Source organism: Procambarus clarkii, chromosome 67 (assembly GCF_040958095.1).
Source record: "Procambarus clarkii isolate CNS0578487 chromosome 67, FALCON_Pclarkii_2.0, whole genome shotgun sequence".
Classification (NCBI taxonomy): domain Eukaryota; kingdom Metazoa; phylum Arthropoda; class Malacostraca; order Decapoda; family Cambaridae; genus Procambarus; species Procambarus clarkii.
The window spans coordinates 20,177,614-20,193,370 of NC_091216.1; the positions used below are offsets into that span (position 1 = coordinate 20,177,614).

General features: G+C 48.8%; 1 protein-coding gene across 1 annotated transcript in view; it reads right to left on the reverse strand.

Annotated features, from left to right (window-relative positions):
• Positions 1-1,819, reverse strand: part of Acsl (Acyl-CoA synthetase long-chain) — an 84,358-nt gene extending 82,539 nt beyond the window's left edge. The window contains exon 1 of the mRNA XM_045757727.2: positions 1,532-1,819. The gene's annotated coding sequence lies outside the window, so the exon portion shown is untranslated. The remainder of the gene's footprint in view (positions 1-1,531) is intronic.
• Between the last annotated feature and the right edge of the window lie 13,938 nt (positions 1,820-15,757).

The window sequence follows — 15,757 nt, forward strand, 5'->3', positions numbered from 1 at the left end:
CCCGGCCAGGGAGGCCGGGATACATCAAGGATTGGCTGGGAGTCAATCCTTAAGTGTAGCCTCTGTTTACCCAACAATAAAAATGGGTATCTAGTTGTTAAACGATTTGGCAGAGTTGTATTCCGAGGAACATTGGATCAAGGACTTGCCCGAAATGCTACGCGTGCTAGTGGCTGTACAAGACTGTAAGAACTCTTGTGTATATAAATAAAATATAAAAAATACAGACTGCACCACTAAATGGGTTTCTCTCGCAGGACCAGCACCCCAATCACCACCTTCTGAAGCCCATAAACAATCAAGCGATCAAGCTGGGATCACCCCATTACCGACCAAGAAGCTGCAACATTACTAGAAGCTGTGACAACACCACACGATACTGCTCAACTTAGAGCTGTAGCAGCTCCCCATGCAGGTGACTTCTTATTAGCAACCCAAATGTCAGCAACCACACGTCCCACCGCAGGCCCTCCGAATTGCTGTGGCTCTCCGCCTCGCTGCCCCAATCCACACTGAATACAGGCGTATTTGCGGCGAAGTAGTGGCCGACATGCAAGGACTGCATGGCCGTCTGCCAGAGGACAGGAGGACGGCATGCAAGACATGGTGAGATTAATGACATTATCAAGAGAAGCCTTACTACAGCCGGTTGTCCAGCGGAGAGAGATCCCCGTTACCTAATGCCCCGCAACTCTGATGAGCCTGTCGGTCGCCCAGACGGGATCACGGTGAACCCCTGGAGGAATGGTAGACAGTTGGTGTGGGACTACACTCGCATTTCAACTTTAGCCAACACCTATCTTTACTTCAGTGCTGCACAGGCAGGAGGTGCTGAGAATCACCGAGAAGCTGCCAAGTCATATAAATACAGAGATCTTGATCACCACTACAATTTTGTCCCCATTGCCTCAGAGACACTTGGTGCCTGGGGAAAAAGTGCCGCTAGTTTTTGAAGGAGCGGTTGTCCAAGCTAACTGAAACAACTAAAGCCGCCAGTTTTTTCTTTCAGCGCCTTAGTGTGGCGATCCAGAGAGGAAATGCTCACTGTATCCATGGTTTCTACCTGCCATCTGAGGAGCTGGAGGAGCTATACAACCCCTGTGACCAGTGGCCTTGTACCCTGCATGTAACCAATGTAACCAATGTTGTAACCCTTTTTGTGTAATAAAAAAAATAAAAATACAGTATATTATATATAACTATGGAAGCTTGTACATTACCGTCTCACACGATTTTCAGAGGACCTTATGCAAGGGGTCAAAGTTGTTTTTCTAATTTAATTCAGTTATAGCAGAGAATAGCTTAAATCCACTTATATATTTCTTCACTGGCTAGGAGCGGGAGTGGCTCTGCATACGACTTGCACTATTGAAGAGGATCACTCGATAGCCTCATTTTAAAGCCGCATTCAAATTTAAAGCCGATTTCTTTCACCCCGCATTATATATTCCCCAGAGAGTAAAGCCACACAGACCCCAAAGTAAGGACATGAGGCTGGGGAGCCCACAGGAGAAGCAAAACCAAACCTTACCTGTTGAAGATGACAGCGATGATTATTCAAAACTGTTTGGTCACCAGCGCGTGATGCCACATAAGCCCAGAACAGCTACGTAATCACCCGTGGAGCCTCGCCTGTGGCATGGGCGTGTGTGGGCAGCCAGCTAGGCACTGGGTACAAGGAGCCAGGGAGGACACACTCACACACAACAGCAAACGTTACTGGAGGAGGGACGGTAGGCGTGGTGACGGGCGGCGTGTTGGGTCCATCAGCTGTGTGGTGTCCCGACCCCAGCCTCTGACTCTGGCTTGGGCTCCAGGGACACAGCTGCGGGAAGGGAACTATCTGGGGAAAGCGCCAACCCATTACGACTATATAGCACTGGGAAGGGATCAAGATAAGGATTTGGGATGGGACATGAATGCACGCCTGACATCTGGGTGGGTCAGGCACTAGCTGGGTGGGTCAGGCTCTCTCTGGGTGGGCCAGGCACTCTCTCTGGGTGGATGAGGCACTCTGGGTGGATGAGGCACTCTCTGGGTAGATCAGGCACTCTCTGGGTGGATCAGGCACTCTCTGGGTGGATCAGGCACTCTCTGGGTGGATCAAGCCCTCTCTCTGGGTTGGTCAGATTCTCTATGGGTGGGTCAGGCACTCTCTGGGTGGGTCAGGCTCTCTCTCTTGGTGGGTCAGGCTCTCTCTCTAGGTGGGTCAGACACTCTCTCTGGGTGGGTCAGGCTTTCTCTCTGGGTGGGTCAGGCTCTCTCTAGGTGGGCCAGGCAATCTCTCTGGGTGGATCAGACACTCTCTCTGGGTTGGTCAGGTTCTCTATGGGTGGGTCAGGCACTCTCTCTAGGTGGGTCAGGCACTCTCTCTGGGTGGGTCAGGCACTCTCTCTGGGTGGGGATGTGTGCCAGGCCCTCAGTACATTCCAGGTGCGCTCTATACCTGTTTGTTTATAACGGGTCCCGGTAGTGCAGTCGGGTTCGTTCACTACGCATAATCGAGAATTACGAGTACGAATCCCGGACGAGACGGAAATGGTTGAGCACATTTCCTTTCACCTAATGCCGTTGTTCAGTTAGCTGTAAGTGGGTACTCAGGAGTTAGTAAGCTTGTTGCTGGGTTGCATCCTGGGCGGGGTCAGTAATTCGGCCTTGGGAGATCGGGGGAGTAATTCGTCAGACCAAAAACAGAAGTGTAAAAATAAACTTTGGAGAGTTCATTTTTCGACTTCCCCCGTCAGTGAAGAAAACATAAGAAATATTGAAAAGATTCGTGTTAGAATCATTAATCTTATCCTTTCGGACATGGATGAATGACATACATAGGGTATTAATGGGGTAGTAAATTAAGAGTGTAACATGTTGGCAGCTTATGTTCTGGTTGCTTCCGTTCCTGTTGCAGGGTCATTCGGTCCAGCTTCTGCATGGACCGGGGTCTTGAAGTGGGTAGAGCTATTGATTGCTGGTCTGTATTTCTTTTTTTTCTTGATATGCAGCGTTTCACTGATGTCTAATCCTCTACTGTCATTGTATCTATCAATTATTTCGGTGTTGCTCATCAAAATCGTGTTTCACAGACTATCATGCAAGAGTCACACAATTATGGATCATCCAATAAAATCGGCAGACTCCTAGGCGTTACTACTGCTTGCCTTAGACTCGACGACATGTATCCCTGTGAATTATCATTACCAGCTTATAAAGACCAGACAAAATGTCAACTGTCAACACAATTATTCGCACACCCTCCTTCACTATGTGATGGAGTGCAAGATACGTGAATTTCTTTATAACAAATGTTCAAGAAATTAAATATTTAATTCAAAGTGATCTACTACCAGAAATTGCAGCCAAATATCCCCAATTTGCTAACTGTAGGTAGTAATTATGGATGATTGTAACTTTTCCATCGCTGCTTAAATATACATTAAACCGTGTAACTAGCATATCAAGACTGTAACTTGTTTAGTTAAATTAATTTTTGGGTTGAGTCCCTCAGCCCATTGTGTGTGTCTGTAACCTTTTCCATACCGCCTACAGGATGGGTATGGAACTAACCTAAAACTAACATTCATGGTATGTCATGCCATAACATGTCATGCCATTATATTATCATTATAATAATAATATAATTAATTAATAATTATCACTCTTCCTTCTGCTTGGTCATGAAGGAAGCCGGCCTTGGGTGAAAGAGGGCTGTGACGATCTCTGTCTGTAACCCGTAGGTGCTGGACTGGACGTCTATCTCCTGGGGCTCGTGCGGACCAGGCTCTGCTTCAGGAGGCTGAGCTCGTTCTTGCCCTTGATGGGATGGTTCTTCTCCGGCCCCGACCACGGTGGTCTCCGGGTTTGGAGTCCCTGTGCCTTCTTTCACCAACTTTAAGGTCAACTCCGGAGCTCACAGTTCCTGCGACGGCGCTGGAACCAATCGTATTGACGTTTGCCTTTCCATTGGAGACTTTCGGCGCCGTGGAGAGGGGGAGACCTGCTGCTTGGATAACAGCTTCTCCATATCAACCTACCCTGGCTTTGCGCCCTGGAAAGGTCACTCCCAGACCGACAACCAGAGCGCAACTCCATAGTCTCACGAGACTGATGGATGCCTACTACTACTACTACATGAAACAACGTCCCTCCTCTCAAGTTCAAGTATGTTTATTGAAACAAGAAAAAAATACATCTCAAAGGGATAGAGTAGCTTAGGCTATTTCTACCCCCCCCCCCTCGCCCCCACTATTTCAAGTCCCTCAAGGGGCGCACAAATTCAGTGAGTACAGATACACAAATCACAATACAAGAATCCCATTTAACATTGCAGGTTAATATAGTAAGCACAGCATATAAGTGTTACGCTCATTGGGGCAAAATTCTTGTAGCTCCTAAGTATCCTAGCTGTCTACCATACCATTATCACACATCCAAACAATTTGATGTGGTACACTACTTATTTCCTTATTTCTATAGTTATCACTAAGTTGACACTCTAATACATAATGTTCTTTCAAGTTCAAGTATGTTTATTGAGACAAGTAAAAAAAAAATGCATCTCAAAGAGTAGCTTAGGCTATTTCTACCCCCCCCCCTACATTAAGAAGGAGGTGTGGTGCATACTGGAGCCTGTTAGTAAGGTAAGACTGGTAAGATATTGGAGGGAGTGATCTCTAATTCCATAATGATGTAATTTAAGAAGAAGGTTTTGGTGGTTGACAGTATCAAAAGCCTTACGTAGGTCAACAAATAACCCAACAGAGCACTCATTTTTATCAAGAGCTGTTGTTAAATGTTTGTTGTTAAAGATTCGCTACCTGGAACAAAAAGTTCCAAGTAACACGGGCTATGGTGAGCCCGTAGTGCCTTTTTTATATCAAGAGCTGCATGTATCAAGTTAATCATACTAATAAGTACATCGTTAGTGCTTATTTTTTTTTGGGTCTGAAGCCATATTGGCAAGAGCTAAGTATATTGTGTTTGGCTAGATAAGAGTAAAGCTGCTTGTAGATTAGTTTTTCAAATATTTTTTATAAGTTTGGCAGAATTGATATAGGTCTGAAGTTGTTGACGTCAGTGAGATCACTACATTTATGGATATTTAACTGAATTCAGTTTCAGAAAATTACTTTGTGTAATTGTTACTGAAAGAAATTACTGTTATTGGAAGAAATGTGATTAAATTGTGTTGTATTAAAAGTAATGAACAATTTAATATAAATAAAAGCCTAAGATGGTATAAATAAAACCTTAATCTTAATCCTAACTTGTGCAATAGGCGAAAATTTTAAAGTTGTATAAACAATAATCCAATGTCACCTGTTGCTCGGGTCATGGCAGGTGTTGCTCTAGTCATGTAACCTTTTGCTTGAGGCATTTGGGTTGTGGGTTGCGGCCTCAGGGATGATCAGTTGCTGGCCTAGTGGATGTGATAGAGATATTAGTTCGGGAGTCATTACACTTAGACAACCGGCATTAGAAAGATGAGGAGCAAGAACTAACAGCTCGATCCTGCGGGCTTAAATAAGTAAACACTCACACACACACACACACACACACACACACACACACACACACACACACACACACACACACACACACACACACACACACACACACACACACACACACACAGTGTAGATATGACAGAGCCCGATAGGCTCAGGAATCTGTACACCTGTTGATTGACGGTTGAGAGGCGGGACCAAAGAGCCAGAGCTCAACCCCCGCAAACACAACTAGGTGAGTACACACACACACACACACACACACACACACACACACACACACACACACACACACACACACACACACACACACACACACACACACTGAGTACTGGTACTGGGGGACTTCACCTTGAAAGCAATAGACTGGGAGGCCTACGAAGAAAGAACGTTTTAGACAGGTAGATTTGTAAACTTTATTCTGCAGACATTCGTGTATCAACACATCAAGCAGGCCACAAGAATGAAGGAAGTTCCATAAGTACTGGATCTAATATTCACCAGGAAAGAAGAAGAGATATTTGACATCCAGTACCTTCCTCCCTTGGGAAAGAGTGATCATATCCTGTTGGAAATTAAATATGCTTTTATATATAATCTAGAAGAGAATCGCGACATGGAAACAGTTAAAAAACTCAATTTCAAGAGAGGACACAATGGGGAACTTAGAGAGTTCTTTAATAAGTTTAATTGGACAGTCTTGTTGCTAGGCAAGTAAGTAAATGATATGTATGTCAAATTTTGCAAAATATACGATGAAGGCAGACAAACATTCATACCAAAACAGAGATGCAAGACCAGAAAGCACGATTGGTTCAACATAAATTGTGAGAGGCCCAGAGAGGAAAAGACAAGAAAATGTATTCAATATAGGAAAAGGTCTAACTCACAAACATACCAGCACAACAATCAAACAAGAACCAATTATACAGCAGTGAGAAGAGAGGCAGCAAGGAAATTTGAGAAAGGTATAGCAGACAAATGTAAAACAGGTCCAGGCCTTTTCTATAAATTCATTTAAAGCAAGCTGCATGTAAAGGATAAAATCCAGAGACTGAGAACGGGGAACAGGACTACTGAGAATGAAAATGAAATGTGTGAAACGCTAAATGAACAGTTCCAAAGTGCATTTGTACAAAATGAGGATTTCATAGATCAAAATTAGAATATGTAGCAGTTGTATGGTGCCCAAATCTCAAGAAGCACACACTAGCTCTATCTATAAAGCCAACAAACTTTGTAAAATCTCTTTATGTATGTACCTTTGCCTAAATAAAAATTATTATTATTATTATTATTATTATTATAGAAACAGGAAAAGGTGCAAAGGCAAGCTAAAAAATGTATTCCGGAACTGAAAAAAAAGTTACGAGGAGAGACAAGAGGCGTTAAAAATGCAAAAACTAGAAGATAGAAGGTGATATGATCACCACATACAAAATACTATAAGGAATTGACCAAACTGTCAAAGAAGTATTCCTGAAACCAGCAACTTAACGAACAAGAGGACACTGATTCAAGCAAAGAAAATAGAGGTGCCGGAAAATTTGTAGAAAGTTTTCTTTTGCAAACAGTGATAGACGATTGGAACAAGCTAAGTGAGAAGGAGGTGGAAGCCAAAACCGTCAATAGTTTCAAAGCGTTATACGACAATGAGTACTGGGTAGACGGGATACCAAGAGCGTAGCTCTCATCCTGTAATTACACTTAGGTAATTAGATTCTCTCTCTCTCTCTCTCTCTCTCTCTCTCTCTCTCTCTCTCTCTCTCTCTCTCTCTCTCTCTCTCTCTCTCTCTCTCTCTCTCTCTCTCTCTCTCTCTCTCTCTCTCTCTCTCTCTCTCTCTCAAGGTTAGGGATTAAAGTTGGGTTTCTCCCGTGGGAAAATACCAGAACAGATAACATACCACTCCGCCTTATCTAGATATCTCGCCATTAAAACTTTACTGATTAACCAGTAGATATGAAAGTTTAATAATGCCACTATAATTCTATCACGGCAGGCAATGTTCAAAAAGAAATATGGTTATACGTAATGAAAATCACCGCCCGAGGATATATAATTGACTCAAGGAATTGAACCCCAAATTTCGTTAAGCTAAGTTGCAGCCTTAATTAGCTAGTTACAATGTTTTGCGTCAACAGCTAGTTTACATTTACAATCTTTATCATATCAACTCAGCCCTGATCCCAAGAGTCCCTAACACTACTATAGTAAGCTGCAGTTAATTAATAAAGAATGAGAATCACTGCATTTATCAGAGCAAATACTCGGTGCCACCATGAACTAGCAGCACCAGGTTAGAGTATTAGTTTTAGTTTAGTTCATTTATTATCTACCCCATACCACATTCGTATGTGGTAGTGGACCACATACCCATCCCGTGGGTGGTAGTGAGCCACATACCCATCCCGTGGGTGGTAGTGAGCCACATACCCATCCCGTGGGTGGTAGTGTACCACATACCCATCCCGTGGGCGGTAGTGTACCACATACCCATCCCGTGGGCGGTAGTGTACCACATACCCATCCCGTGGGCGGTAGTGTACCACATACCCATCCCGTGGGCGGTAGTGTACCACATACCCATCCCGTGGGCGGTAGTGTACCACATTTATACATACGAGAGGTCTTACATTCTTGTACAGCCACTATAGCACGCATAGCGTTTCGGGCAGGTCCTTAATTCAAATTTTTTCCGGAATACGACCCACCAAATCTTTTAACGACCAGGTATCCAAAATTTGATTAATGTAGGTAATGCATGCACATGACTGTAAAGCTGCCGCCCAGTTGGGTGGGTGTGGAGCAAGACTAGTAACTGTGTGACTCACCATACATGTAAAGTGCCTTGTATAGTGACTGTTGTGAGCCTCTTGTTGAATCACTTGTGATATAAAGATTATTTGTGTGGGTGATTGTATATATATATATATATATATATATATATATATATATTTTATTAAATATGACCGAAAAAGTAAGATTAATAATTCTAACACGAATTTTCTCAATCTTTCGTACATTATGCTTCACTGTTGGAGGTAAATCAAAAATCACTTCTCCAAAATTCATTTTTATTTCTAGTCTGACGCGACACGGGCGCGTTTCGTAAAACTTATTACATTTTCAAAGACTTCACAAATACACAACTGATTAGAACTTGCGTTTCCCTGATTTTATATCTACATTTGAGTGAGGTGGGAAGGGTGATGTGGCATTACATTTGAGTAAGGTGGGAAGGATGATGTGGCATTAGAGGATATTAATAGGGTATTAAAAGTATCAACACAAGACAGAACACGAAACAATGGATATTGAATAGAAGTGTTTGTAGAAAGCCTATTGGTCCATATTTCTTGATGCTTCTATATTGGAGCGGAGTCTTGAGGTGGGTAGAATATAGTTGTGCAATAATTGGCTGTTGATTGCTGGTGTTGACTTCTTGATGTGTAGTGCCTCGCAAACGTCGAGCCGCCTGCTATCGCTGTATCTATCGATGATTTCTGTGTTGTTTACTAGGATTTCTCTGGCGATGGTTTGGTTATGGGAAGAGATTATATGTTCCTTAATGGAGCCCTGTTGTTTATGCATCGTTAAACACCTAGAAAGAGATGTTGTTGTCTTGCCTATATACTGGGTTTTTTGGAGCTTACAGTCCCCAAGTGGGCATTTGAAGGCATAGACGACGTTAGTCTCTTTTAAAGCGTTCTGTTTCGTGTCTGGAGAGTTTCTCATGAGTAGGCTGGCCGTTTTTCTGGTTTTATAGTAAATCGTCAGTTGTATCCTCTGATTTTTGTCTGTAGGGATAACGTTTCTATTAACAATATCTTTCAGGACCCTTTCCTCTGTTTTATGAGCTGTGGAAAAGAAGTTCCTGTAAAATAGTCTAATAGGGGGTATAGGTGTTGTGTTAGTTGTCTCTTCGGAGGTTGCATGGCTTTTCACTTTCCGTCTTATGATGTCTTCGATGAAACCATTGGAGAAGCCGTTATTGACTTGAACCTGCCTTACCCTACAGAGTTCTTCGTCGACTTGCTTCCATTCTGAGCTGTGGCTGAGAGCACGGTCGACGTATGCGTTAACAACACTCCTCTTGTACCTGTCGGGGCAGTCGCTGTTGGCATTTAGGCACATTCCTATGTTTGTTTCCTTTGTGTAGACTGCAGTGTGGAAACCTCCGCCCTTTTCCATGACTGTTACATCTAGAAAAGGCAGCTTCCCATCCTTTTCCGTCTCGTAAGTGAAACGCAGCACGGAACTCTGCTCAAATGCCTCCTTCAGCTCCTGCAGATGTCTGACATCAGGTACCTGTGTAAAAATGTCGTCAACATACCTGCAGTGTATGGCCGGTTTCAAGTTCATGTCGACTAAGACTTTTTGCTCGATGGTACCCATGTAGAAGTTTGCAAACAGGACACCTAGGGGAGAACCCATAGCGACCCCATCTACTTGCTTATACATGTGCCCATCCGGGCTCAAGAAGGGTGCCTCTTTAGTACAAGCTTGGAGTAGTTTCCTCAGAATACTTTCTGGCATGTCAAGAGGAGTACAGGCTGGATCACGATACACTCTGTCGGCTATCATTCCGATTGTCTCGTCCACAGGTACGTTGGTAAACAGCGATTCTACGTCCAACGAGGCTCTTATCCCTGTGGCCCGTGCGCCCCGCAGTAAGTCCACAAATTCCTTTGGAGACTTCAGGCTGAAGGCGCAAGGAACATAAGGAGTCAGCAGGCCGTTGAGTCGCTTCGCCAATCTGTACGTGGGTGTGGGTATCTGGCTAATGATTGGCCGAAGTGGGTTTCCAGGCTTGTGCGTCTTGACATTTCCATACGCATATCCAGGTTTATATTCCCCAATGATCTTTGGCAGGTGGAGTCCGGATTTCTTGGCGTTCACAGTTTCGATCAGTTTGTTGACCTTTGCTTTTAATTCGGCTGTAGTGTCCTTCGTTACCCTTTGGAACTTAGTTTGGTCAGAGAGTATGATGTTCATTTTCGCCAGATATTCGTCTTTTTTAAGAATGACATATATTGGCGACTTGTCACCTCTCCTGACAACTATCTCCTTGTTCTCACGAAGGCTTTTAGCTGCCGCTCTAAGCTCGGGGGACAGTATGGTGCTTCTGTAGTTGCCTCGATTCTTTCCTCCTTCTGCAATAAGTTCTGCTTGTAAGGTATCTTTGGTAGTGACCTTCTTTTGTGTCTCGAGGTCGAATATGTCGTCCAACAGAATTTCCAACTCCACTTTCCGGGCCATTTCACTCGGTCTGGACATAACATGACAGTTTATGCCCAGATTTAGGAGAGTGACTTGGTCCTCAGTGAGGTTAATTCCTGCAAGGTTCAGGAAGCCATCTCTTGGTCGTGGAATTGCCATAGGTCCTCCATATAATGCTGTTAGTTTCTTGATATTAGAATTATTAATCTTACTTTTTCGGTCATATTTAATAAAATATGTCTACAGGAAAGACTGCTACCAAAATATACTAATATATATATATATATATATATATATATATATATATATATATATATATATATATATATATATATATATATGTCGTACCTAATAGCCAGAACTCACTTCTTGGCCTACTATGCAAGGCCCGATTTGCCTAATAAGCCAAGTTTTCATGAATTAATGTTTTTTCGACTACCTAACCTACCTAACCTAACCTAACCTAACTTTTTCTGCTACCTAACCCAACTTAACCTATAAAGATAGGTTAAGTTAGGTTAGGTAGGGTTGGTTAGGTTCGGTCATATATCTACGTTAGTTTTAACTCTAATAAAAAAAAATTGACCTCATACATAATGAAATGGGTAGCTTTATCATTTCATAAGAAAAAAATAGAGAAAATATATTAATTCAGGAAAACTTGGCTTATTAGGTAAATCGGGCCATGCATAGTAGGCTGAGAATTGCGTTCTGGCTACTAGGTACGACATATATATATATATATGTATGTATGTATGTGTGTGTGTATGTGTGTGTGTATGTGTATATGTATATGTGTGTATATATTATATGCACATGTATATATAGGTATATGTGCGAGTATATATAACGTTAATAATTGTGTAACTAGCGTCAAAAGATTGTCACTTGCTTAGCTAACCGAATTATGAGGTTCAGTTCCTGAACCCATTGGGTGCCTCTGTAACCCTAGAGAGAGAGAGAGAGAGAGAGAGAGAGAGAGAGAGAGAGAGAGAGAGAGAGAGAGAGAGAGAGAGAGAGAGAGAGAGAGAGAGAGAGAGAGACAGAGAGAGAGACAGAGAGAGAGAGAGAGAGAGAGAGAGAGAGAGAGAGAGAGAGAGAGAGAGAGAGAGAGAGAGAGAGAGAGAGAGAGAGAGAGAGAGAGAGAGAGAGAGACAGAGAGAGAGAGAGAGAGAGAGAGAGAGAGAGAGAGAGAGAGAGAGAGAGAGAGAGAGAGAGAGAGAGAGAGAGAGAGAGAGAGAGAGAGAGAGAGAGAGAGAGAGAGAGAGAGGGGGGGGGGGGAGAGTGAGGGAGGGGCCCAATCAGACTGTTTTGCGAGGCTGCTCAGTGCTCACAGCGGACATATGAATGATAGCCTGGTTGATCAGATATCCTGTGGAGGTGTTTATCGAGTTATCGTTTGAACCAGGTGAGAGGTGGACTAGTTATGCCTCTTGCGTGTTGTGGGAGTGTTGAGAGAACGGATCAGGACACAGTAGCCTCGGGCCCTAGCTTATCTTAGGGAAGAATAGTGTGACTAGCGAGGCAGAGAGAAGCATGAGATATCGCCCGATATATTCACGAAGGTCTACATGCCTCTGATAAAAAATATGAACCAAGTGCCAGATGAGATTTACGAGGTGTCAGCAGCGAGGGCGTTGCTCCCACATAGTGCCAGAGTGCCTCGGCCAACACCAGCACAACAACGACACACAAGTGTGTCCGGAAAACATCAGCGGAACACCAAAGGACCGTAGTTGCTGTCATCATTGTAACACCTGAGGTGGCACGTGTGTGTATGCCAGTCTATAGTGTCATATGGCAGGGACACCCTCCATACGTTTGGCCAGGTGGTGGAGAGGGGGTGGCACCAGGGTAGGGGGTGGCACCAGGGGAGGGGGTGGCACCAGGGTAGGGGGTGGCACCAGGGGAGGGGGTGGCACCAGGGGGGGTGGCACCAGGGGAGGGGGTGGCACCAGGGTAGGGGGTGGCACCAGGGTAGGGGGGTGGCACCAGGGGAGGGGGTGGCACCAGGGGGGGTGGCACCAGGGGAGGGGGTGGCACCAGGGTAGGGGGTGGCACCAGGGTAGGGGGTGGCACCAGGGGAGGGGGTGGCACCAGGGGAGGGGGTGGCACCAGGGGAGGGGGTGGCACCAGGAGGGGTGGCACCAGGGGAGGGGGTGGCACCAGGGGAGGGGGTGGCACCAGGGGAGAGGGTGGCACCAGGGGAGGGGGTGGCACCAGGGGAGGGGGTGGCACCAGGGGAGGGGGTGGCACCAGGGGGGGGGTGGCACCAGGGGAGGGGGTGGCACCAGGGTAGGGGGTGGCACCAGGGGAGGGGGTGGCACCAGGGGAGGGGGTGGCACCAGGGGAGGGGGTGGCACCAGGGGAGGGGGTGGCACCAGGGGGGGTGGCACCAGGGGAGGGGGTGGCACCAGGGGAGGGGGTGGCACCAGGGGAGGGGGTGGCACCAGGGGAGGGGATGGCACCAGGGGAGGGGGTGGCACCAGGGGAGGGAGTGGCACAAGGGGGGGTGGCACCAGGGGAGGGGTGGCACCAGGGGGGGGGTGGCACCAGGGGAGGGGGTGGCACCAGGGGAGGGGGTGGCACCAGGGGAGGGGGTGGCACCAGGGGAGGGGGTGGCACCAGGGGAGGGGGTGGCACCAGGGGAGGGGGTGGCACCAGGGGAGGGGGTGGCACCAGGGGAGGGGGTGGCACCAGGGGAGGGGGTGGCACCAGGGGAGGGGGTGGCACCAGGGGAGGGGGTGGCACCAGGGGAGGGGGTGGCACCAGGGGAGGGGGTGGCACCAGGGGAGGGTGGCACCAGGGGAGGGGGTGGCACCAGGGGAGGGTGGCACCAGGGGAGGGGGTGGCACCAGGGGAAGGGGTGGCACCAGGGGAGGGTGGCACCAGGGGAGGGGGTGGCACCAGGGGAGGGGTGGCACCAGGGGAGGGGGTGGCACCAGGGGAGGGGGTGGCACCAGGGGAGGGTGGCACCAGGGGAGGGGGTGGCACCAGGGGAGGGTGGCACCAGGGGAGGGGGTGGCACCAGGGGAGGGGGTAGCACCAGGGGAGGGGGTAGCACCAGGGGAGGGGGTGGCACCAGGGGAGGGGGTGGCACCAGGGGAGGGTGGCACCAGGGGAGGGGGTGGCACCAGGGGAAGGGGTGGCACCAGGGGAGGGTGGCACCAGGGGAGGGGGTGGCACCAGGGGAGGGGGTGGCACCAGGGGAGGGGGTGGCACCAGGGGAGGGTGGCACCAGGGGAGGGGGTGGCACCAGGGGAGGGGGTGGCACCAGGGGAGGGTGGCACCAGGGGAGGGGGTGGCACCAGGGGAGGGGGTAGCACCAGGGGAGGGGGTAGCACCAGGGGAGGGGGTGGCACCAGGGGAGGGGGTGGCACCAGGGGAGGGGGTGGCACCAGGGGAGAGGTGGCACCAGGGGAGGGTGGCACCAGGGGAGGGTGGCACCAGGGGAGGGGGTGGCACCAGGGGAGGGGGTGGCACCAGGGGAGGGTGGCACCAGGGGAGGGGTGGCACCAGGGAAGGGGGTGGCACCAGGGGAGGGGGTGGCACCAGGGGAGGGGGTGGCACCATGGGAGGGGGTGGCACCATGGGAGGGGGTGGCACCAGGGGTGGGTGGCACCAGGGGAGGGGGTGGCACCAGGGGAGGGGTGGCACCAGGGGAGGGTGGCACCAGGGGAGGGGGTGGCACCAGGGGAGGGTGGCACCAGGGGAGGGGGTGGCACGTAACAACAGGTACGAACTCCGCTGCACAATTAATCTTAATCAATATGACTGAGAACTGTGTAGGCAACGTAAGGGAGTAGAACGTGAGAGAGAGAGAGAGAGAGAGAGAGAGAGAGAGAGAGAGAGAGAGAGAGAGAGAGAGAGAGAGAGAGAGAGAGAGAGAGAGAGAGAGAGAGAGAGAGAGAGAGAGAGAGAGAGACGAGTGAGGGAGAGAGAGAGACGAGTGAGGGAGAGAGAGATACGAGTGAGGGAGAGAGAGAGACGAGTGAGGGAGAGAGAGAGAGAGAGAGAGAGAGAGAGAGAGAGAGAGAGAGAGAGAGAGAGAGAGAGAGAGAGAGAGAGAGAGAGAGAGAGAGAGAGAGAGAGAGAGAGAGAGAGAGAGAGAGAGAGAGACGAGTGAGGGAGAGCGAGTGAGGGAGAGAGAGAGCCAGATAGGAACATTAGTCGCTACACCCTTCATATGACTTAACAAGTGACGCCACCGCCACCCTCAGGTAGCGGACAGGAGACCGGAGTGAGATTCGTAGTGAGGGGTGCCTCCCCAGGGGTGCCTCCCCAGGGGTGCCTTCCCAGGGGTGCTTCCCCATGGGTGCCTCCCCAGGGGTGCCTCCCCAGGGGTGCCTTCCCAGGGGTGCTTCCCCAGGGGTGCCTCCCCAGGTGCCTCCCCAGGGGTGCCTCCCAAGGGGTGCCTCCCCAGGGGTGCCTTCCCAGGGTGCTTCCCTAGGGGTGCCTCCCCAGGTGCCTTCCCAGGGGTGCCTCCCCAGGGGTGCCTCCCCAGGGGTGCCTTCCCAGGGGTGCTTCCCCAGGGGTGCCTTCCCAGGGGTGCCTCCCCAGGGGTGCCTCCCCAGGGGTGCCTTCCCAGGGGTGCTTCCCCAGGGGTGCCTCCCCAGGTGCCTTCCCAGGGGTGCCTCCCCAGGGGTGCCTTCCCAGGGGTGCCTCCCCAGGGGTGCCTCCCCAGGTGCCTTCCCAGGGGTGCCTCCCCAGGGGTGCCTCCCCAGGGGTGCCTTCCCAGGGGTGCTTCCTCAGGGGTGCCTCCCCAGGTGCCTTCTCAGGGGTGCCTCCCCAGGGGTGCCTCCCCAGGGGTGCCTTCCCAGGGGTGCTTCCCCAGGGGTGCCTCCCCAGGGGTGCCTTCCCAGGGGTGCTTCCCCAGGGGTGCCTCTCTAGGGGTGCCTCACCAGGGGTGTTCAGTGGTGTAGAGGTTAAAGGTCGGGGCTCACGCTATTGTGATCCGTGTTACCTATTTATATAAACCTTTGCCAAATGTAAACTGTTAACAAAAGTATTCTTATACACGCATTAAAAAGTGATG